We start from the raw sequence: 22,968 nt of genomic DNA on the forward strand, positions 1-22,968 counted from the left end.
CAGGCAAAGATTGGGAAAAGACAGCGCCATTGAGTTAACGAAGGGTACATTCCAACATACAATTACAATCCCATTTACAAATAAAAGCATCCTTCAGTTGCAGACATCAAAGAAACCCATCAAATTTCAATCAGACTTACATTATAAATATTGGAGAGGAAAGATGGATGAGGGATAATTACTTACAGCAGGTCACTACTTTTCTAGTGATGAAATAAGAATGTTAATAGAACCAAATATGCCTGTTTTTCAGTTCAGATAAAATGGAAGCAGTACATATTTACAGTGAATGAAATGGTGACTCAAGAACTGATCTTTCAGGTGGCATAGGCATCGGGCAGTGCAATTCAGGAGCAGGAAGAAGTTTCTCCCCCAAAACAATCCAGCCTTTATTCTCTGCCAGGGAAATTCCACCATGAAATTTCTCTATGACAGCTCTATTTCTATTCAAACTCAAAATATCATTGGGAATGAAGGAACAGTAAGCTGCTGCCAATTATTTACTTCTTACTAGGAAATAATTTCAACAACATTTATTTGACAAAAGTTTATTTATGTACCAGGCCCTCTAAAAGCTATTGGGAATATGATATGGAACTAACATAGACATGATTTCTTACCTCATGGATCTTAGATTCCAGTTGGGGAGACAGCCATTAGTCAAATAACCCCTAAATGGGTGTTTAATTACAGACTGAGAGAAGAGCTATGTAGAAGAGAAAGCTGGGCCTTAAAAAGTCTGTGACTTCATCTAGGCTGGGGTCTCAGAAAGTCCAATGAGGAAGTAATCGTTGAGCTGACTGTTGAAGGATGAACAAGAGACAGCTAGGTGAGGAGAAGGATGGAAACTCATTCTGAGCGAATTAACAGTATGCTCAATATCCGTAAAATGGAATGCTATTTAGTCATAAAAAGAAATGAAGTATCGATAAATGCTACAACATGAACATCACAAACACTGTGTTAAGTGAAAGAGAAGCCAGGCACAAAAAGCCATGTATTGTATAAATCCATTTATATGAAATGTCCATAGAGATAGAGATAGAAAATCCATAGAGACAGAAGTCAGATGAATGGTTGCCATGCCTGGGAGTAGGAGGGAATGACTAGTGACTGTTTAGTAGGTATGGATTTTCTTTGGGGATGATGAAATGCTCTGGAACTTGATTGTGGTGATAGTTATACAACATTGTGAATGTACTTAAGTGCCATTGAGTTGTCCACATTAAAATGGTTAAAAAGGTGAATTGTAGGTAATGTGTATTGTAACACAAATTATTTTTTAAAGCAGTATATTAAAAGACCCTTCTCTTGGTAGGAGAGAGCATGGCTTATTCTAGAAACTGAAGGATACAGTGTGGATGGATGGCAGAGACAATGGGGAGAGAGACAGTAGGCTGGGACAAGAGCACGCAGAGGCATGGAGGCCTTGCTAGGATTCAGTGTTTATCTTAAGAGGAATGGAAGCCACTGAAAGTTAAATGTGTATCTGTGCATATGTGTCTGTGTGTGTGCATGCGTGTGTATATGTGTATGTGTATAGAGGGGGAGCATTACCATCCACACACACACACACATTTGAAAAAGATAACTATATATTCTGTGCATGTGTGTGCATCTCTGTGTGTGTATAGAGGAGCATTACCATACACACACACGTACACACACACACATATTTGAAAAGTATAACCATATAGTCAAGAAAAAGTGTGTTTTTATAGCTTGAAAGGAGAGTGTGGTGGAAGATAAGATGGGAAGAGGGAAATGTGCACAAGGCAAAGGATACCTCCTTCCTAGTTTTTGTAGGGCTAATTCTGTCTAGGTCCTCCCAGGTAGACTTGTATAGAAGTCTTGAGATTAGCAAAACACAAGAAGATGTTTCAGTGTGAGGTAAATCAGAAACTGATGCTTGAGTGTGTAGTAAGTTATTTTAATATGGGAAAGCCAAAGAATGCATTAGATATTTAATGGGATGTTAAGATGGGGGGCGCAGGTTGGTGCTCAATATAGGGTTTAAACTCGAGGGTAAGATAGTGAAGAGCAGTCCTCAGGTGCAGTTGGAACCGTCAGCGATGGCGATAACATGATTTTGGTTTTCTTTGGTTAGAGAATTCTTCTGAGAATGGACCAGAACTTCTGGACTCCTGGTAATTTGTGGGATCCTACAGACTTGCCACAGGGAGCTAGTTGCATTGCATCTCTCAGTATCAACAGTGTGTGCCACATTGGGTTAGAAATGAGGTTATGCCTCAGTTTAGAGGAGGTACTTTAGGAATAAATACATGAATTGATGTTAGAAATTAGAGAGCATCATAAATTTGTTTATTCATTTGTTCCATCCTTTCTCATGCAGCAAGTGTTTATTGAGTATTGTCTATTTTAGGGCACTATGCTATGCCTAAGTCCAGAAGACCAATAATTAAAACGAGGTCATTTTCCACGAAAATTAAGATATTTAAAATGCAATTTTACAGATAAGATACATGAATGAAACGTTCTGTTTAGATTATAAGGCCAGAACCTAAGAAGTCTTGTTTACTTTCTAACTAAATATCTATAGGAATTATTTTTTTAATGGACATAATTTTTGAATGAATATAGTTTTAAAAATCTAAAATCACTCTTTGCCCTGATACCATATTTCCATCAACTGCTATTTTTTGCTTCCATGATATAATACCAGAAAGTATCTCAGGTACATATTGGACAAGGAGTAAAAAGAAAAAGACTTTTCTTTTTATCGATGCTTATGTAAACTTGTATAATCACATTCATTACAAGATGTAAGATTTTGAGAACTATCTGACAATGGGAAGATGTTTATTGAAACCCTTTGAAGCAATTTTTTTGTGAAAACAGTTTTCAGAAAAGAGAGTTGTCTAAGTTCCCAAAGCAATAAAGTAGCACTACATAAAACTCCCAATATCTCAGCTGTTATTATCTAGTACTAGATAGCATTTAGTAATAGAAAGGCTTTTCGTTGTGTCAGTAAGCAGATGGGCAGGGGCTACCTACTTTCTATGAAGTTGAAGATTGCTCAAAAGATCAAGAGCCAATCTAACTGAAAGGTTTTCTATTAACTCAAAAGATTCTTAAGGGCAAAACTGAAAAGCTAGAGTAAGAATAAAGGAGGATCCAGTACTCAGTAAGTTTAAAAATTCAAAATAAATGGCAATAACTTTAACACAATTCCATGGCTTAAAATTACCTGATACATTTGATTTCAAAGAAAAAACACTCATTTATTTTATTTAATTATGACTAAAGTCAGTGACATATACATTTTTAATAATATGTGCATTTGCTTGAAAAATTAGGAAATAAAACTTACATTTAAAAAATGCATTGTAGAGAATGTGACTCCTTAGTACTGACAGACTGACTCCTTAGTACTGAGAAGACTGACAGGCTCTCAAGTAAAGAGAAAATTAGAAAGGTAACTAAAATACAAATTTTTCCAGCTATTAAAACTCATTGACACAGATAAGCCTAAATTCAGAAGGCAGCGTTTTCTTAATTGAGTCATTGATACCATTCCTATTATCATGAACACTAGAAGAGAGATTTTTAATAACCCCAAGGCTCATAAACCCCTAGGCTATCTATCAGTGGGGTTTAGAGCATCTGTGAACCCCCCATCCCTCACCAAATCTTATGATAAATAGTGTGTGATAGATGTCTATTGTATCAACTTGGCTTAGAACTATGTCTTCCGTATGTCTTTTCTGCAGATTTCTTGGACAGTGTGGTCCTCAAAAGACATTTTGCATAAGATGTAGAAAGTGGAAGTAAAGCAGTAGCCATCTAGTTTTTTTATGCTTGGAAGACAGATGCAGGGCTCCAGGCACTGTTGGACCTCATGCATGTTGTCACTTATCTGCAAGCTCACCTTGTTGGTGAGGGGCAGCAGTTGGGCTCCTGCCAGATCCTCCTGCTGGATCAACTTCCCTGAATCCTCGACCAGATGCATATTTAGCTCCATGACGGAAGGCACCAGTTTCTCCTTCATTCAACTTGTCTTTGCTTCCTCTGCTTCCCATCCATCTTCTTTGCCCAACTGTCTGTGGACTTCAGGTGCCAGCACCAGGCCAGAAACTACAGCTTTATATCCAAACTCAGACCTCCTCACCAGTTTTCACAGCACTGTAAGGACAAATCACTACAATTAAGAAATATATATTTCTTAACTGTAAATTAATAAATTGAAAATTGAAAAATATATTTCTTAATTATATAAATATATATAGGTAAATATATATTTATATGTAATATATAAGTATTTACTTACATATTATATATAAATATATATTTACATACATTATATATAAATATATGCATATTATATGTGATATATACACTTATAATATTTATTTATATATTAAATATAGTAAAAATATACTATAAATATATATTTTAATAACTGTATAAACAAATAAGTATATATGGTTTTGCTTAAACCCTGATACATTGTATGTTAAAGTATAAAGTTATAAGTGTATGACCAGGTGCTGTGGCTCATACCTGTAATCCTTGCACTTTGGCAGGCTGAGGCGGGTGGATTACTTGAGATCAGGAATTCAAGACCAGCCTGCCCAACATGGTAAAACCCTGTCTCTACTAAAAATACAAAAATTAACTGGGCATGGTGGTGTGCTCCTGTAATCACAGTTACCCGGGAGACTGAGGCAGGAGAATAGCTTGAACCCAGGAGGTGGAGGTTGTAGTGAGCTGAGATCACGCCACTGCACTCCAGCTTGGGCAACATAGCGACACTCCCTCTCAAACAACAATAAAGGTGGGCAGATCGTGAGGCCAGAAGATCAAGACCATCCTGGCCAACACAGTGAAACCCCGTCTCTACTAAAAATACCAAAATTAGTTGGGCATGGTGGCATGCACCTGTAATCCCAGTTACTTGGGAGACTGAGGCAAGAGAATCACTTGAACAGGGGAGCCGGAGATTGCAGTGAGCCAAGATTGCGCCACTGCACTCCAGCTTGGCGACAGAACGAGACTCCATCTCAAAAAAAAAAAAAAAAGTTACAACTGTAACTCTCATAGAAATTCATAGTAAGCATAGTATGGCAAAGATTTACTTAAGTTATTAATGAGGATCCAGCGGGATGTCAAAAATAGTTCAAAGAAGGATAAAAGAGACTAATGAAAGTGTAAGAAAGAATGTGGGAATATGATTGCTAAATTAGATTCAAAACTGGCTAATGTACTACATGACAATCAAAACATAAATTTTAGTATTATCTCCCTTTTAGAGAGAAATCATTGGCATCTCATTTGGACAAAAATCATTGTCATCTGTTGAAATGTCTACAAGTTAAGTTGGAATTTTATAATTTGAACTCTAATCAATAGTAAACAGTAATCAGGCAAAGCTATATTTCAAGAATCAGATGAACCTTCCTCAGGCTTACTGGACACTGCTCAAGCAAAACTTGGGAATACCACAGTTGTCATTTTGCTTTATTTCCAAATTTTGGAAAATTTTTTTAGTATATTTATATGTATTTTTCTGCAGAGAACAGCCAAAATCTAAAGGGATCTTCAATTTTTAAAGAGAGAGAGTAAAACCAACCAAATTTTAAGAATAAAATAGGACTGATCCCATTTGAATTTTTTAATAATTGCAAAAAGTAAGAAAAACTTGTTAATTCTGAAAGTTCTTGTTTAACTGAATTTTTTCTTCATTGCTAGTATAAAAATAAAAATGCTCAAATATCTCACGGCTTTAAAATAACATAGCCATAAAAATCAGTTCATTTGTTATTGTAAGCTACCATATTATCGTTTTATTTTACTTTAAATGAATAGCCAGCATTTACTGAGGTCTTACTATGTAGCAGGAGATTTGACATACGTTGCCTCACAACAACCCAGTGATGCAGTTACTGTCATTGGCCTTGTGGTCTAGAGGAAGAAGTCAGCTCAGGGAAGTAAGTCAGTTGCCTAAAGCTCCACTATGAATATTTGGACCTAGGTCTTTCTCACTTTAATTTATTACTACTATTTTTTTAGAGACAGGGTCTTGCTTTGTCACCTGGGCTAGAGTGTAGTGGCATCATCATAGCTCACTGCAGCCTCAAACACCTGAGCTTAAGTGATTCTCCCACCTAAGCTTCCCAAGGCCTGCAGGTGAATGCCACCATGCCACGCTAACGTTTTTTTATTCTTATTATTATTTGTAGAGACGGGGGAATCCTTATGTTGCCCAGGCTGGCAAATTCCTCGGCTCAAGCGACCCTCCTGCCTCGGCCTCCTAAAATGCTAGATTACAGACATGAGCCATTACATCCAGCTTCTCTTACTTTAGAGACCACAGATTTGACCCCCACTATCTTCTCTCACCTCTCCTGGAAAGCTCCTTGAAAAATAAACATGTTTATTACATATTCATTGCCTACCTCTTGTGCAATCAATGCATAGTGTATGCAAACTGCTTTGCTAGCTTGGGGCCTGGCACATAATACAAGTTAGTTTCTTCCATCTCTGTGCCCCCTCCCATCCCTTACAGAAGTAACAGGTTGCTAAGGTTCTGTTTTACCTCTTTTTCTTGGCACTATCACAGCTTTAAATATAAAAGATATAAAAATGACTCCAAAATCTACTTCAAATTCCAAATATCGCCTCCATATATCCACTGGCTTGTTGGGTTTCCCCATAAGGTGTCCCTCTAGCATTTCAAATTGTGTCTCAAATTGGAATATACCTGGCATAGTGATGTCACTATGAATGTAAGCTTTGTTCTAATATGTTTCTCCCCTAATAACAATGGGCATATGTGAGCCCAGGATGTAGGAACATCAGTTTCACTCAGTGGTAAGTAAAGTGTAATATTATTCTTCACCTAAAATATTCACGTGGCTCATTCCCTTCTCTCTTTGAAATTTTTGATAAAATGGTTCCTCCCTAAAGAGACTACTTGGCCATCTCATCGATCACATACCTCTTGGCCCTCCTAGTCCTCCTGTCTTGCTCTATTTTTTTCTAGCACTGATCACCTACTAAGACCCTATATAATTTACTTATTTGTCATGTCTATTGTTATTGTCAATCTCACTTTACAAGAATGTCGGTTCCGCAGGGCAAAGATTTTGTTTGTTTTGTTTACCAGGTTGTCAATGCTGCCTAGAGCAGGACACACAGTTGGTACTCTGTAAGTATTTGTTCAGTGAATGAATCAATCAATGATAGCAAAACAAGCACAGCTATGTTATAGTATGCACAGAAAACATGTATGAATTGAAAATATCAATGGAAATAGTTAAATTTTTTCTATAACTTGATACATATTTTTCACTTTAAAAATTTAAAGAAAACTTCTAACACTACAAAAATGAAAATCACTATCATTTGTTTTAAATAGAAGCCAACCTTACTAAAAATTATGTAATTACTGACACAAATATTACATATGTACTCTTTAAAATAGCCATTTCACTGGGATCACACACCTCATACTTTGGGAAATATTAGTCTAAGAAATTTAAGGAGATTCTTGCCGGGCGCGGTGGCTCACGCCTGTAATCCCAGCACTTTGGGAGGCCGAGGCGGGCGGATCACAAGGTCAGGAGATCGAGACCACGGTGAAACCCCGTCTCTACTAAAAATACAAAAAATTAGCCGGGCGCGGTTGTGGGCTCCTGTAGTCCCAGCTACTCGGGAGGCTGAGGCAGGAGAATGGCGTGAACCCGGGAGGCGGAGCTTGCAGTGAGCCGAGATCGCGCCACTGCACTCCAGCCTGGGCGACAGAGCGAGACTCCGTCTCAAAAAAAAAAAAAAAAAAAAAAAGAAATTTAAGGAGATTCTATATTAGAGATTACTAACTCCTAAACCTGGAAAGGGTTATAGAAACGATCTCATTTTAGAAATAAAGAAATGGAAGGTGAGAGGGTTTAAGTGTCTTGTTCCAAGTTAGACAGTGATGTTTAGGGGTCTGTACCACCTAATTATTCTGCTCTTCCATGACACATGTTTGCTTGTCTCTAGCAGTGTTGTGCCATTCACAATTAAGCAAATCCTCTCTGGCATTTACCTGCTTCTGAGCCTTTCTTTAACTTGAACATTTTCTTTTGCTTTCTGACTCCTTTACCCTTGCAGACCAGTTCATCCTACACTTTGTGTTTCTTTTGTAGCATTTATTCACGCTCTTTTGTATTACATTGTTTTTTTTTTTTTTTGTACTTGTGTTATATTTCCTACTTTTCTTAAGCCTCAGTACAGTGATAGTTTTATTTTTAAACTGTCCCTCTGTGATACCTAACATTATACCTAATAGTGAGTTTGTGTTTAGTAAGATTTTTACAAGAACTGAATTGAATCTCACTACTATTTGGGAACAAAGCACTAGAAAATGAGATGTTGGTGGTCTTTATATACTATGGGGCCCATCTGTTTGCTATTACCTGTTTCCCACCTGCTGTCATTACTAGCATAAAACTCCATCTGCTACTTCCTCTTCTCTTCCAAGCCTGACTTGGCAGTAAATCTGTCAGACTCTCCATTAGAGTTGACTAGTCAGCATTACTTTTCCTTAATGATTTTTAACAATTACTACATCTTATTTTAATTTATTTGGTTCTCAAGAGTATCCTTAAGATGTGAGTCAGGTAACTAGTACTAAAATCAGGACAAATCTGTCAAAACTGTTCTTAAAAAGCATTAATCTAGCGTTTGGGTTTGAAATTGAAGTAGAGGTTACAGATGGGAGAGTGTGACCTTGGGAAATCACTCAACGCTTCTGGTTCTCAGCATTCTCTCCTTCATGATGAGAGAATTAAGTGCGGTGTCTCTGAGATCCCTTCCAAATGTAACATTCCTGATAGCAAAGATTCATCCCTGAGAACATCCTCGATGGCATCCCCTTCACAAGTCTTTCCTGACCCCTATCCTGATCCAAATGAATCCCATCTTTCAACTTCTAAATGCTTAATTCTCACCTATGTTCCCGTCTCACTTTATCTTGTACTGCCATCAAGCTAGCTGTGCCTTACTCCATCACACTGCCTTCTCCCTCAAGTCGTGGGTTGCCGAAAGCAGTAATAATCTTTGTAACTCCCTCAAAGGTCTAGTAGAGTGTGTTACAGCTAGCATAGGCAGTACACACTGGATAAATTAATCAATGACTGAAAAAGTGTAATATCATCATAATTCTGTCCTGGAAGAAATAAAAACCAAAAATGCTACTGAACAAATCAGATAATTATAGAAATTTGAACTGGGCGTGGTGGCTCACACCTGTAATCTCAACACTTTGGGAGGCTGAGGCGGGCAGATCACTTGAGGTTTGGAATTTGAGACCAGCCTGGCCAATATGGGAAAATCCTGTGTCTACTAAAAATACAAAAATTATCCAGGCCTGGTGGCTCATGCCTATAATCCCAGCTATTTGGGTTGCTGAGGCATGAGGATCACTTGAACCTGTGAGGCGGAGGTTGCAGTAAGCTGAGATGGCACCACTGTACTCCAGCCTGGGCAACAGAGTGAGACTTTATCTGGAAAAAAAAAAGAAAAAGAAAAAGAAAAAGAAAAAAGGAGAAATTTGAGCCATAGCCACCATTATGAATTTTAGTCACCACGGAAAGTGACTGCAGAAAATAAATGTAATATGCAATTTAAACATAATAGCAACATATGGTGTGTTTAATATGTAAATACAGAAGCCTATATAGAAGAAGAGGCCATGTTACAGAGTGATCAGGAGTGTAGACTATAGAGGTTCTACTTGATGCCTGGCTTTCATCATGACTCTGATACTTTGTATGAGCTAGGGGAAGTTATGTGACTTTCTATCTCAAATTTATCATCTGTAACATGGAAGTATCTAGTTCTTAGAGTTACTATGTGAAAAAAATGAATGTCTGGCACATATTGAGTATCTGGCACATATTAAGTGCTTAATAGATGTTTGCCATTATTTTATAATTGGTACTAAAGTATCTTAATATGCCTGTTCTTTAGCACATAAAATTGTAGTAATAACAGAAGTTTCCTCCTAGAACCACTGTGAGATTTTTCAGCGCTTATGGCTATTGAATATATTCTTGTTATATTATTGGATTCATACAAAAATATCTTAACTTAAAAATAGCTAAAAAGCGCTGAGGCATTTTAAAGATGACCTGGATTCTCATTCATCTCAAGCCACTTAATTTTCCCAGGTTGAGAATCATGCAGTATTGGCTTTTTCAAAAACTGGCAAAATATATATTTATTTTCTAGCTAATGGATGTACATCAGGCAGAAAGTTAATGAGCGTTGTCTTAGTCTGTTTGGGCTGCTATAACAAAAAATGTCATAGACCAGGTGGCTTAAACAACAGACACTTATTTTTCACAGTTCAGGAGGCTGGAAAGTTCAAGATCAAGGCACGGGCAGACTGGGTGTCTGGTGAGGGCCTGCTTCCTGGTTTGTAGACACAGCTGTCTTCTTGCTGTGTCCTCACATGGTGGAAGGGGTGAAGAAACTCTTTGAAGTCTCTTTTATAATGACACTGATCCCATTCAATGAGGCTCCCCACCATGAACTCCCAAAAGCCTCGCCCACAAATGCCATTATACTGGGGATTAAGTTGCAACATATAAATTTGGGGGAAACACAAGCATTCAGTTTATAGCAAGTATGAATACTTTCTGAAAGTTTCTGAAAGAAAATTCTACTATATTCTTACTTCAGCAACATTTTCACTTTTGAGCCAACCAAATCATTTTCCAAACTCTGTCATTTAATGTTAATTCTGTGAGGTTGAAGTTAGTGATTAGGGCATGAGCTTTGTGATCAGACAGAACAGAGGTCACATCCTGGCTCCACCACTTTCTAGGCACATGAAATTGAACACGTTACTTCACCTTTCTAACCTCAGCTTTTCCATCTATGATACAAGCATAATAACAGTTCCTTACTCACAGGTTGTCGTAAGGATTAAGAAAGATCACATAGATGGCATGATTGTGTGGCAGAGAATAAACGATCAATACATGGTATAGCTATTATTATTTCTGATGATATACACTTGCCATTATGTCTGCAAAATGGTCAATTTTAAGTCCATTTCGGAATACTGCATTTCACAATGAAGTTCCAGGTTTCCACAATACCAACTGATTGAACAATCAGAGGACTTTTTTTGTGAAAGGCAAAATTTTGCTTGAGCAGTAAGTAGTCTTTTTCACAAGGTTTTACATATGCCGGAATAGTGATATTACCACAATGAGTCTCAATATCATCTCTCTTGTTGATGAAAGACTGACAGTTCACATAATTGTTGCCTTAAATACAGACTTATACTTTCAGGGTAACAGGGAAAAGAACGTGCTATTCTGGCAAGGATATGAGGGTGTTCTTGAAGCAAGTGTATCTTCAACATCTTGTCCAGCTGAAGGAATATAAACTTTGACAGCATCTCCACCTGACAGCGTCTAGAATTGAAGGGGCTGCTTCAGGGTTGGTACAGGTAATTACATCACCCTCTTCTGCACCCCAGCCCCTTGCCTCTTTTTTGGCTTCTCACTCCACTGACCACTGCAGGATCAAACCTGGGAAAGCACATGAAAAATTCACCAGTGCAGAACAATCCAATCATACAACAAGGTGACATTTTAGGTAACTTAAACTACAAGAATTGCCTCCCAAGAAACAGGAAATTATATCTGAAGTAGTTTAAGGAAAAAAATAGTTTCAGGTTGGAGTGCAGTGGTGTAATTTCAGCTCACTGTAACCTCCACCTCCTGGATTCAAGCGATTCTCTTGCCTCAGCCTCCCCAGTAGCTGGGATTACAGGAAAAAATAGTTTTATAAGATTTTTTTGGAGGTAGCTTGATGTTTTAATATAATGAAGTGCCACAGTAAAAAAAAAAAATTGCAGATTTAGTAATGAGCATAGAAACAGCTTCTTGAGTGATGCTCTAATTCACGACATGCCACTGACAACTCACTGAGCTGTGTATGCGTATCTTTTCATTTCTGCACGGAAGTTATGCTCAGGAGCTCAACAGCTGTTTTAAAATGCCAGGCTTCCAGGTGCTGTTCTCCTAAGACATGGCAGACCTATAATTTCTTCATATATTTACATAAATGGCTCCTGTGAATGGGGGAAGTCTTTATGAGGTTAACGTTATCATAAACTTCTATTATGAAACAACTCATTACCCATTATCAGCCCCTGTCACCCGGTCTGTGTATAGAGAAGGAGAGGAGAGAGAAAAGTCATTAAAGAAAAATGAAATTGCTGAAAAAAATGGAGCAGGAGACATTTGCCTAACTCTATAAATCAAAGGTAGTGGAGTATAACTTTATCTCATTCATATTAGGTCATTAAGCCAGAAAAAGCTGAGGAGCACTAAGAACCTTGGTACTTAAAATGCTATAACCATTTAGTGCTCTCTCTCTCTCTCTCTCTATCTCTCTCTCAGGGAGCAGGCTTTGTGATTTCTCTCCCTCCCTCCCTCCGTCTTTCTCTGTCTTCCTCTGTTCCTCGTGTGAAAAACTCTATTATTCAAAGGACAAAAGGAAACCTATTTGAGGAAAAAAAATTATTTCTCATTCTAACCCATTATTCTTTTACAGTTATGAAAGCTACCATATGATCGTTGTATTACATAGTAACATTGAGTAGTATAAGGACTCTAACAGAGCCTGGGCAACATGGCAAAACTCTGTCTCTTCCAAAAACACAAAAATTAGCTGGGTATGGTGGCACGTGCCTGTAGTCCCCGCTGCCTGAGAGACTGAGGTGGCAGGACTGCTTGAGCCTGGGAAGTAGAGGCTGCAGTGAGCTGTGATTGTGCCACTGCACTCCAGCCTGGGCAACAGAGTGAGGTCCTGTCTCAAACAAAACAAAACACAACAAAACCAACACTCTAATAGATATCTCGTCAAGCAGTTTCTTTGATTATAAGTATCTTCTAGACTGGATAATTAGATTTTCTTTATTGAAAAGCTATTTCTATCCATCACTGTACATCAAGCTGTATAAAAATGAATTGATTTGAAACTGTGTTTGTAAACTGAGTTTATTTGAGGATTCTGAGAAATTAGATTTGGGAGGACAGCTTGCAGAACTCTTTCATCAAAGGACAAGGAATCTTGGAGGAAAAGCACATTGTAAGAGGAGAGGCTGGGTCCATAAAGTGACCTCTAGGAAAATGGGCTACAGCACCAGTGTGGAAATGATTTTCAGACAAGATGGTACTTGATTCTCAGGTTTTCATTTTCCCAGCACCCATGGACTCACTTCCTGAGAGCAGCCTCCTCGAGTCCACAATTTAATCAGTACTTTCTCTATTATTCTTCCATATAGCATCCGCAGTCTTCCTTCCTAGTAAAATACACATTTGTTGATGTGTTTACCAGCTAATGGTTGTTTCTTCTACTCGACTATAGGCTCTGTTAAGTTCAGCCTAAAGCTGCCTCCTTACATATTTTAAGTTCAACCTAAGGGTTTCTTTGTACATCATGAACTATAATAAGTGGAAGTATAAACAGACTGTAGCCCGCACTTGTGCCAATCACTGAGTTTTAGCCAATCAAATGTAGCCAACTGTTCAAACCATGTTCAAATGAGGCAAACGCCGAGCTGCAACCAATCCAGCTGTTTCTGTACCTCACTTCTGTTCTCTATATGCCACTTTCCATTTTTTGTCCATAAATCTTCCACACATGGCTGCGCTGGAGTCCCTGAGCCTACTCTGGCTGGGAAGGCCACTCAATTCACGAATTGTTCATTGCTCAATTAAACCCCTTTCAATTTAATTCAGCTGAAGTTTTTCTTTTATCAGTTCCAAGAGGCCAGGCACCATGTCTGTCTTGCTGTCTACTTTTTTCCTAATACCTCGTTCATATATTTGTTGAATGAATGAGCAGATGAATGCACAAGTACTAGGGAAAGGGAAGCTTCAATAGGAAGAATAAAGGATAAAAAAAATCAGGTACCTTAAGAGTGAAAAAACAACTCCTCTGTTAGTTTCAAAGACATTAATAAGAGGAGGACATGGCATTTAGTGCAGATATATATATATACACTAGTCCCCACTGATTCAAGTTTAGCTTTTGGTGCTTTCTATTATTCATGGTCAAAAACAGTCTAAAAATGTTAAATGGAAAACTTCCAAAAATAAGCAACTCATAAATTTTAAACTGTGTGCTGTTCTCCATCCTGCTTGGGATGTGAATCATCTCTTTTTCCAGTGTTTTCATGCTATACATGCCACCAGCCCATTAGTCACTTAGTAACCATCTCAGTTATTAGATCAACCATTGCATTATCGCAGTGCTCATGTTCAAGCAACCCTTATTTTACTTAATAATGGCCCCAAAGTGCAAGAGTTGTGATGCTAGCAATTCAGATAGGCCAACGAGAAGCTGTAAAGTGCTTCCTTTAAGTGGAAAGGTGAAAGTTCTCGACTTAATGAGGAAAGAAACAAAATCAAATGCAGAGGTTGCTAAGATCTATAGTAAGAACAAATCTTCTATACAGGATATTGTAAAGAAGGAAAAAGAAATTTGTACTAGTTTTGCTGATGTACCTCAAACCACAAAAATTTATCACAGTGTATGATAAGGGCTTAGTTAAGATGAAAAAGGCATTAAATTTGTAGGTGGAAGCCATGAACAGAAATGTATTCCAGTGGATGGCAATTGGGTTCTGTCCTATCCAAGATTTCAGGCATCCACTGGGGGGTCTTGGAATGTATCCTCTGCAGATAAGGGGTGGCCACTATATCTCGGGCACTAAGCATCAGGAACATTTTTCCAGACATCAGATGCCACCACCAGCAGCAAAGATCCTGTTGCTGGAAAAGGGGAGGAGAGGAAGACATAGCCACACTTGGGCTGTTAATAGGAATAGGATACAGCAATGAAGGAGACAAAGGAAAACAGCAGAGAAGATTGTTTTTAGAGTTCATATGAGATGCCCCAAGAAACTCTCAGAACCATCTGGAAAATTTTTGAGAAAAGCTCAAATTTAACACTTATAAATTTATTTTGAGATTTTACAATCAGCCTGAAAAACGTTAACTGACATATTGCTAAGAGAGAAAAGCAGCTTATAGATGAGCACATATACATTAATGCTTCCATGTGTATGTTCATGTTGGAAAAGACGTAAGTTTTTTTTTTTTTTTTCTTGTTTCCTTGAAAGAAAGACTTCAGGACAGAAATTCCTTACAAATACTCATAGTATTAAATAGTTATTTTTGAGAAGTGAGATTATAAGTGATTTTAAGATACATGTATATCTTTATCTGTATTTTTTTTATTTTCCCTTCATTGCACAAGGAGTCCTTATAAACATTTCAAGAGTTTTAAAGATGTGCTTTCTTTTGAAAACAGGTAAGAAGGGAAAAACAAATCATGCTTACTTCAGTTGATTTACTTGGGGAATGGAGAAGAAAAAGTAAAAGAGCCCAGAGTCACTTACAAAAGCAGGGACATGATGGCCAAGCAAGACAACACCACAGCATAGTTCCTGCTTCCTGCATTCTTTCCTGCATGTGAGCAGTTCCACTCTCAGCTCAGCTATGAGACGTGAGGCCAGTCTAGATTTGGGTTTTTTGGCTCTTGGTGTGGTCTCTGCTCCATTTCACAGAGAGAATAAATAGGAATATCAGCAATTCACTGAGGAGCCATTGCCCCCATTTTTGTGTTTTCTCTTTCCCTATAAGACCTTTCTTCCATTGACACCATTGAGGGCAATTTTGAGAGATATTGGGATCGCTGGCATAGAACCTTTGGCAGTGTGCCCTGATAGACTCTCTTTGGTCAGAATTTTGTTGCAAGTTTCATAGAATAGTCTAATTTATATGCACTAAAACACCTAAAAACATTCAAGAGAAAAGAATAATAATAATTTAAAAACCACACCGAAACACCTGAAATATTGTTGCATGTTGCCTTTCACCCTCATCCTGATACTATTTTGTCAGATTTATCTGCCTTAGTTGCTGCCTTCCTCTCTCATGTCTCCTATTTAGGCAGAAAATAAAGGGTTTCTGGGGAAATAAAAGTAAATACGGTAAATGGAAAATGGAATTGGATAACGAATGATAATATGTAGCCTTCTAACTAGGTCAGGTGGGAATGGTTCCTTTAAAACATCATCTTCCATGTGGGACCTGCAGGCACCTCTTTGCCTTTGTTTACAGCAGCCCTTCTGCCTGTAATGTGCTCCTGTGGTTGGCCTGGTTGCTCTTTCTCATCTATCCAAAGAGGAGCAGACATCTGCCAGCTTTCGATTATGCCCTGAGGAATCTGTTGCAACAAAGGAGTAACAATTTGAAGGACTGAAAAGTAAAGACAATGACCTAACAGTTCTCAGGACAGGAAAAGCTGAAGATTAATGGCTTTCTCCTATTACCCCTTCTAATTTTGGCTTTCTATTCAGTTATCTTAGTCTTAGCGTCATAATTAAACAACAACAGCCACCATAGCAAACAAGGATTGCCAACTCCCCAAAACAAAGAGTAAACCTTTCTTGAGTACCCATTCTTTACTATGCTTGGTTCTGGACTAGAGATGAATGATTTCAGATCTTTGATGGCAAGGCTTTGGGCCTTTTAAAATACAAACTGATGAGTCACAGAAATAAATGAAGTTGGCTTTACTGAAAGTAGTTTTTACATCAGATGCTCTGTTTCTCACCATGCCCTGTGGCCTTCTTCTGAATATTTCCTCTGCCTACAAAGTGGCTTAACATCCATACGCATGACAGTGTGTCCTCTGTTGATAAGTTATGTAGTAATGTTTGCCCCCCGCTGTAATAGTTGAAGACCTAAAAAGCAAACAACAAAAACTATCAGTTACTGTGGAGAAGAAGATGGGGAAAATTAAAAATGTATTCAGAGAATGGTGAGGCATATATAGACCACATCTGTAATAGTCCATTTTCAAGCTGCTGATAAAGATACACCTGAGAATGGGTAATTTATAACGAAAAAGAGGTTTCATTGACTCCCAGTTCCACATGGCTCGGGAGGCCTCACAATCATGGTGGAAGACAAAGGAAGAGCAACAGGACATCTTACATGGTGGCCGGCAAAGAGAGACAATGAAAGTCAAGCAAAAAGGGAAACCCCTTGTAAAATCATCAGATCTTGTAAGACTTATTCATTACCACGAGAACAGTATGGAGGAAACCACCACCATGATTCAATTATGTCTCACCGGGTCCCTCCCACAACACGTGGGAATTATGGGAGCTACAATTCAAGATGAGATTTGGGTGGGGACACAGTCAAGCCATATCGACACACACAGAGGGATTCTGGGGTAACTTTAAGTAGACTGCATAAATCCTTCCTCTCCCTAGCCCACTCAAAATAATCCCAGGCAGAAATAAGCATTCCAATTTTGTTAATCCTATAGTACTTCGGTCTTGTGCCAGAAACATGACTGTAAACAATAATACTCAGTGTTAGAGTTAGATGTGCTCTTGCTAATGACTTCAGGTTCAGCGCAAGCTCCTCCACTAGGAAATTTCTCATTCATCTTGCTGTTCACAACTCCTTGCCTAGTTTCTGGTACTTAAAAAGCTTTAATAAACAATCATGAACGATAGTGAGCAAAAAAAAAAAAAAAAAAAGTAACTTTCACTGTCACATTGTTAACTAATGTTAGAATTAAGACTAGAACTACACCTCTGATCTCCTTCCACACATAATCTCACAGATAGGTGTCATCTCCTGAAAGTGCAACTTCCATCATGTCATTTTCCACTTTAATGTCAAACAAACAAAACCTAAATGGCTCCCAATCACCCAGAGAACTCTGGACTCCTATCAAATCTGCTCAACCCCAGTCTCCTCCTGCTTCCTCCCATTTCATTAACCAAAAATTCAGGAGTCTTTCTTAATTCCTCTCTTTCCCTTCTAACCTTCACGAACAAGTCCTATCAGATCTGCCTTCAAAATATATCCAAAATCTGTTTCTTTGCTCCACTTCCTATCTTCCTTGTCCAAGATACCAGCACCTCTCATTTAGCGATGAAAATATCCTTTTTGTTAATTACCAAAAACTAGTCTTCCTGCTTCTAGCCTTGCCCATCTCAAATCTATTTTTCACATACAGCAGTAGAATGAACTTTAAAACAAAATCTGTCGATCGTATCCTATCACATCCCTGATTAAAACCTTCCATTGCATTTAGGGAAACACACAAACTCATTACCATGGCCTAAGAGACCTTCCGTAAACTGATCTACTGTCTACCTCACTTGACCTCATCATTCCAACTGTCCTTCCCCCTTGATCATTATTCTCCAGTCATACAACCACTTCCCACTTTACAGCCTGTTTCCTCTCCCTGGAACTCCTTATGGATGCTTGCTTCTTGTCATCAGAGTCTCAGCCTAAATGTCACTCAGAGAGGTCTTCCCTGACCACATATGAGCCCCATGAATCCTGTGATCTCAATCACTGTCCACTGTTTTATCTTCATAGCTCTTACCACCACCTGATATTTTCTTGTTGATTTTTTCTCTCCACCCCTTTGTCTTGTTTAATGCTGAGTTTTCATTGCTCCAAACAGCTCCTGACACATAATGAATCCTTAATAAGTATTCATTGAATGAAAAAATGAATGAGGTCCAAATAACTTGACTGGCCAGTCAGAGCCTTCTGTTAAGATACCAAACTATTTTTCTGGCTACTACTCCCCTTTCACAACCATGTGTTTCCAGCCAAATTTCACAGTTTGTTTCCTCTACACTCAGTATTTCTGAGAACAGCTCAATGATTGAAGGGTAGGCAGAATGAATTCACGGCAAACCCAGCTAAAATGTGAAGTAGATCACATTGGCCTTTAAGTTCTCTATTTAAATCTCTCTTCACTCTCCATGCCCACCATGAGATGTCACCTTTTTGGGGGACTTTGTAAATTTATTTATTCCCTAGATGCTCACGACTATAAACAACACAGATAGCCAGGTCGTTGAAACACAATTTTATTTACATTTCACTTCGGTTGGGCAAGTGCCTTATAATGATCTGGAGATTTGGTATTTCTACCCAGGAAAAAAAAGTTAATAAAATATCACTTTTCTAATTAAAGCAAATTATGTTATTTTCACTATCTGACATGCCTTAGGGACAGACATTTTTAAAGGAGAAGGCTGTCTTACTTACTCTCTATGCCAGCGCCACGTTTCTAGACCAATTTGCTGTTTAGATATTACTCTTACTGGCATCTCAATAAGGATGTCTCTGTACAGAGTAGCTAGACAAGACATGGCTCCCCACTCATGTTACTGTGGTTCAGCAGCCAGGTGGGACAGAACTGCACGGTTAAGCTGAATATTTCTCTTTTACCAACACATAATTCAGATCAGTATTATCTTTCCAATATTCATAAAATATAAGACAATTGGGTAACTTTATCAAAAAGACTTAAATACTTTAGTGTCAAAATTCTCATTTAATTCATCACCTTTGTTTCTTTGCATAATCTTTCTGACTATATAAATAGGTACCATATTGAGGTGTCATATCTAAAACCTAGAACAGTATCTGGCACATTACAGTGCATAGATGTCTACTTAAGAAAAAGATTTGTTGAATAAATAATTTCCTTTGAAAATATTTTGAGAAAAGAAATTGATACTAAGGTTTTCATTCTAAAAAGCAGATCTACTTAGCAGTTCAATAATCTAAAGCATTTACTTCTGAAAGGCTGAATGTATACATACAGCCTTCAAATAAACAGCATGCTCTGCTATTGAAAATTCATTTGTCATGTTCTGATTTGGGCTAATTCTAAGAAATCTGGTGAATCACTACTCTTAGTAAGACAGAAAATATAGCAGCTCTTCACACTGTAAAATCTTAGTTCAAATTTAATCAAACAGTGTCTCTATACTTACATATATGAATAAACTTTCAAAAAATCCAAATCCAAATCTGAGTGTTAGATATTTGTTCCCTTGGAAAAGATGTTCCCTATACTTAAGGTAAGAGCACATCTTGATAATTTATCACTTACCATAAGTTTTCTCCCTTTCAGCCCAGATACCACCTCTCCAAATGTGGTAAAATCAATTGCATATTGTTTGAATTTCAGGGCACTCCTGACGTAGAGGGGATTTATTGCATCCCGAGTAGCCCACCTCGCTATGAATGCAGCAGATTTAGTTCCGAGTCAGTAAGAAAGAAAATTTGATAATTTTTAAAAATGTACCTACTTGGGAAAAAAAGAAAAAACATTTTAGGTTGATAAGTGTTATATAATTGATTGCCAACTGTAAAATGTAATGTTGATAATTGTCAAGGTTCCAATATTGTGTACATACCTTTCTATACATTTTTATTTTATGTCCAGAGCCTTCATTGAGACCATCTGGCAACACTCACTTCCTTTGCCTTTTTTCCGTCAGTAATAAATTGTGCTGCTTCTCGTTTCCTCAGCCATGTGCCCCTTAATGAAGTAATTGAAGCTCTCAGGGCTTAACATGATGCTGCTTTTAGATTACATTTGTGTTTTCACAGTTGCCTTCAGGGATGCAACCTCAAAGATTAATTAGAAGTGGGAATTCCCAGCCCTACAATGATATCATTGGGTGGGAGGGTAGGGGGATGTTTCCTGGAGCCTCTCAAATCCCCAAGATAGATAAAGGGAGTTAGAAGAGGTTTTGTTTTTGAAACTGTATGTGTGTGAAAAAAACCAGAAGGGAAATGTAGAATTCTATGGAGTTTAGACACCATCCAAAACAGTTATAACCCTGATGGTCTAACTGAATTTAATAAAATAAAGATAGGAGATACAAACTAAAGTTTTCTGAGTCACTGAAGGTAATTTCAAGAAAAGAAAATCCCTGAATATGTCTTTCAACACACACACACACCCTTCAGCACAGACTGCCTAAAAGATTTCAGAGGCTAGTGGCACCAGATGGTGGTAAGATGTAAGAGCTTTCCAATAGAGCTATTAGGAAAGCAGTTAAAAGTTGAAGTCAGGTTGGCCTTCTGGTTAACAGATGTACAGTTCAAATGACTGTTGCGCTGTTAAAAATAAGAACAGAAAAGTAAAGGAAGAAAACAATGCGTAGTTACTCAATGGTAAATTCAACAGATTGAGTTCTTGTGAATCCTTTGAAGTCATAAGATAGTCTTGAGATAACACAAAGTGATTTTCAAAATTTAAAAAGAAAGGAGCTGAACTGAGCTTCGGGCAGAGTAGGATTAGTCTCTCACTCCCACTACATCTAAATACCATTAACGATACACTTTTAACAAATTCTCACACATTTTCCAAAATATATATAGGTTTTCTTCATGTTTCTCACGGAACTAATATATCACTCACATTCTAAATTCATACTGATATAGACAGTTGGGTAACAGATCCAGTGAAATGTTTTTGGCACAAAAGGAAATACAGAAAAAGCCAACGGAAATTGCCCTCAAGTTGCTTAAAGATTGGCAGGAAAGATACGATGTGTGAATAAGTACCCGTGTGTAGGTAGAGCTAGCTGCCACACATGCTTGGGTAAGTTGTGCAGTGCACAACCTGCATGGCCATCTGAGACAGTCTCTAAGTAAACCAATAAACAACAGGGGTTCAAAGGAGAAAGAAGTTTCTTATGTCTGAAAGATCAGGAATGGTTTCCTGGAAGAAGTGATATGTAGGTTGTGCGTTGATTGAGAGGATATATACACACAAGGGTTGGAATCATGGTAGAAGGAACTCAACTGGAGGAAACAGGCTGTGTCTGACACCTGGAGTTCAGGATCAGTGAACTGATCTTGGTTCTGTGTGTGTGATGTGGTCAGCATGTGCTGGTCCAGCCTGACCTCTTCATGTGATTCCTTTTTACACCTGCTGACTCCCTTGTAGGATCCCTCCTGCTTGCAGCTAACTCACCAGGAGATCTCAGCTTAGGCCTGCCTGCCTATCACCCACCTTCCATTCCAGCCTGGGGTAAGCACCACTCTTGTAAATTCCCATGGCACTCTGAATTGATCTGTCATATCAATTATCACATGTGTTTTGAACAGTTTCCTTATCTGGATCCTTCACAAAATTTTTAGCACCCTGAGGGCAAAGACAGTTTTACCTTATTCACAGTGATTTCTCCAGCAACAGACATAGTGCATGATATTCAGTATATGCTCAGAAAACAATTTTTATATTACTTACATGAAGATATTTTATTGCATCAAATTAAAGTATGTTTGCAAGAAAGGGACCAGTGTCATATACTAGGTTTTCTGTACAGTTCAACTTCTTTCAGAAGTTCCTTGATAATACCTTGATATTAATAAAAGAGAATTAAATTTATAGATGATAAGATATTCCTTTAATTTTTAAAACTCTCCCTTTAGAAATTGTGGATTATTGTCCAACTAAATAAATAGTCCATCCTCCTCCCCCACCCACTAATCTCCACATGGCAAGAATATAAACACACAGGAATTTCAGCGATTCTGGAAGTATAAAAAGTATATAAAAGGCTAAGAAGTTGGGGCTTCATCCACTGCCTCATTTATCCAAAATATATTCACTTTATGCTAGGTCTGTTTGAGGCATTGGGGATACAGTTGGAGAAAGGACTGGGTACGGGACTGGGGGATTTAAACACATAAACAATAATCAAATAGATCTGGGAGGGTCAGTGCTATTGAGAAAATAAAATGGGATTTGTGAGATATAGGAACATGAGAGACCACTTTAGGTGGTCAGAGAGGCCATCTCTGAAGAAGGGGCATTTGAGCTGAGACAAGGATGACAGGAAGGAAGAGGACTTGAGAAGAATCTGGGGAAGAATGCATGGGGTGGGGGAAAGGGCGTAACATAACATTTTAAAAGACAAAGTTCAAATATTTTACTTTAAGGAAATGTAAATCCACTGAATGCCAGATAAGTATTATCTAGGCTTCTGTCATTTCCCTCTCCATTGCCTTTCTCCTCCTCATCCCAAGATCACTGGCTTGAAAACAACACCTCATCGTCAGAGCGGCAATCCCCTGA

General features: G+C 38.1%; 2 long non-coding RNA genes across 2 annotated transcripts in view; both read right to left on the reverse strand.

Moving 5' to 3' along the window:
* LOC102135541 (uncharacterized) overlaps positions 1-22,968 on the reverse strand; it is a 229,265-nt gene that overhangs the window by 8,430 nt on the left and 197,867 nt on the right. The window contains exon 3 of the long non-coding RNA XR_010579506.2: positions 3,890-4,143. This is a non-coding gene — a long non-coding RNA (uncharacterized lncRNA). The remainder of the gene's footprint in view (positions 1-3,889; positions 4,144-22,968) is intronic.
* LOC141408076 (uncharacterized) lies at positions 10,717-20,181 on the reverse strand. Its single transcript, XR_012420459.1, has 4 exons — positions 19,984-20,181; positions 16,651-16,780; positions 13,244-13,327; positions 10,717-11,546 (listed from the first exon to the last, which is right to left on the reverse strand). It is a non-coding gene; the product is annotated as an uncharacterized lncRNA (long non-coding RNA).

This window comes from Macaca fascicularis, chromosome 11 (genome assembly GCF_037993035.2).
Source record: "Macaca fascicularis isolate 582-1 chromosome 11, T2T-MFA8v1.1".
Lineage (NCBI taxonomy): Eukaryota > Metazoa > Chordata > Mammalia > Primates > Cercopithecidae > Macaca > Macaca fascicularis.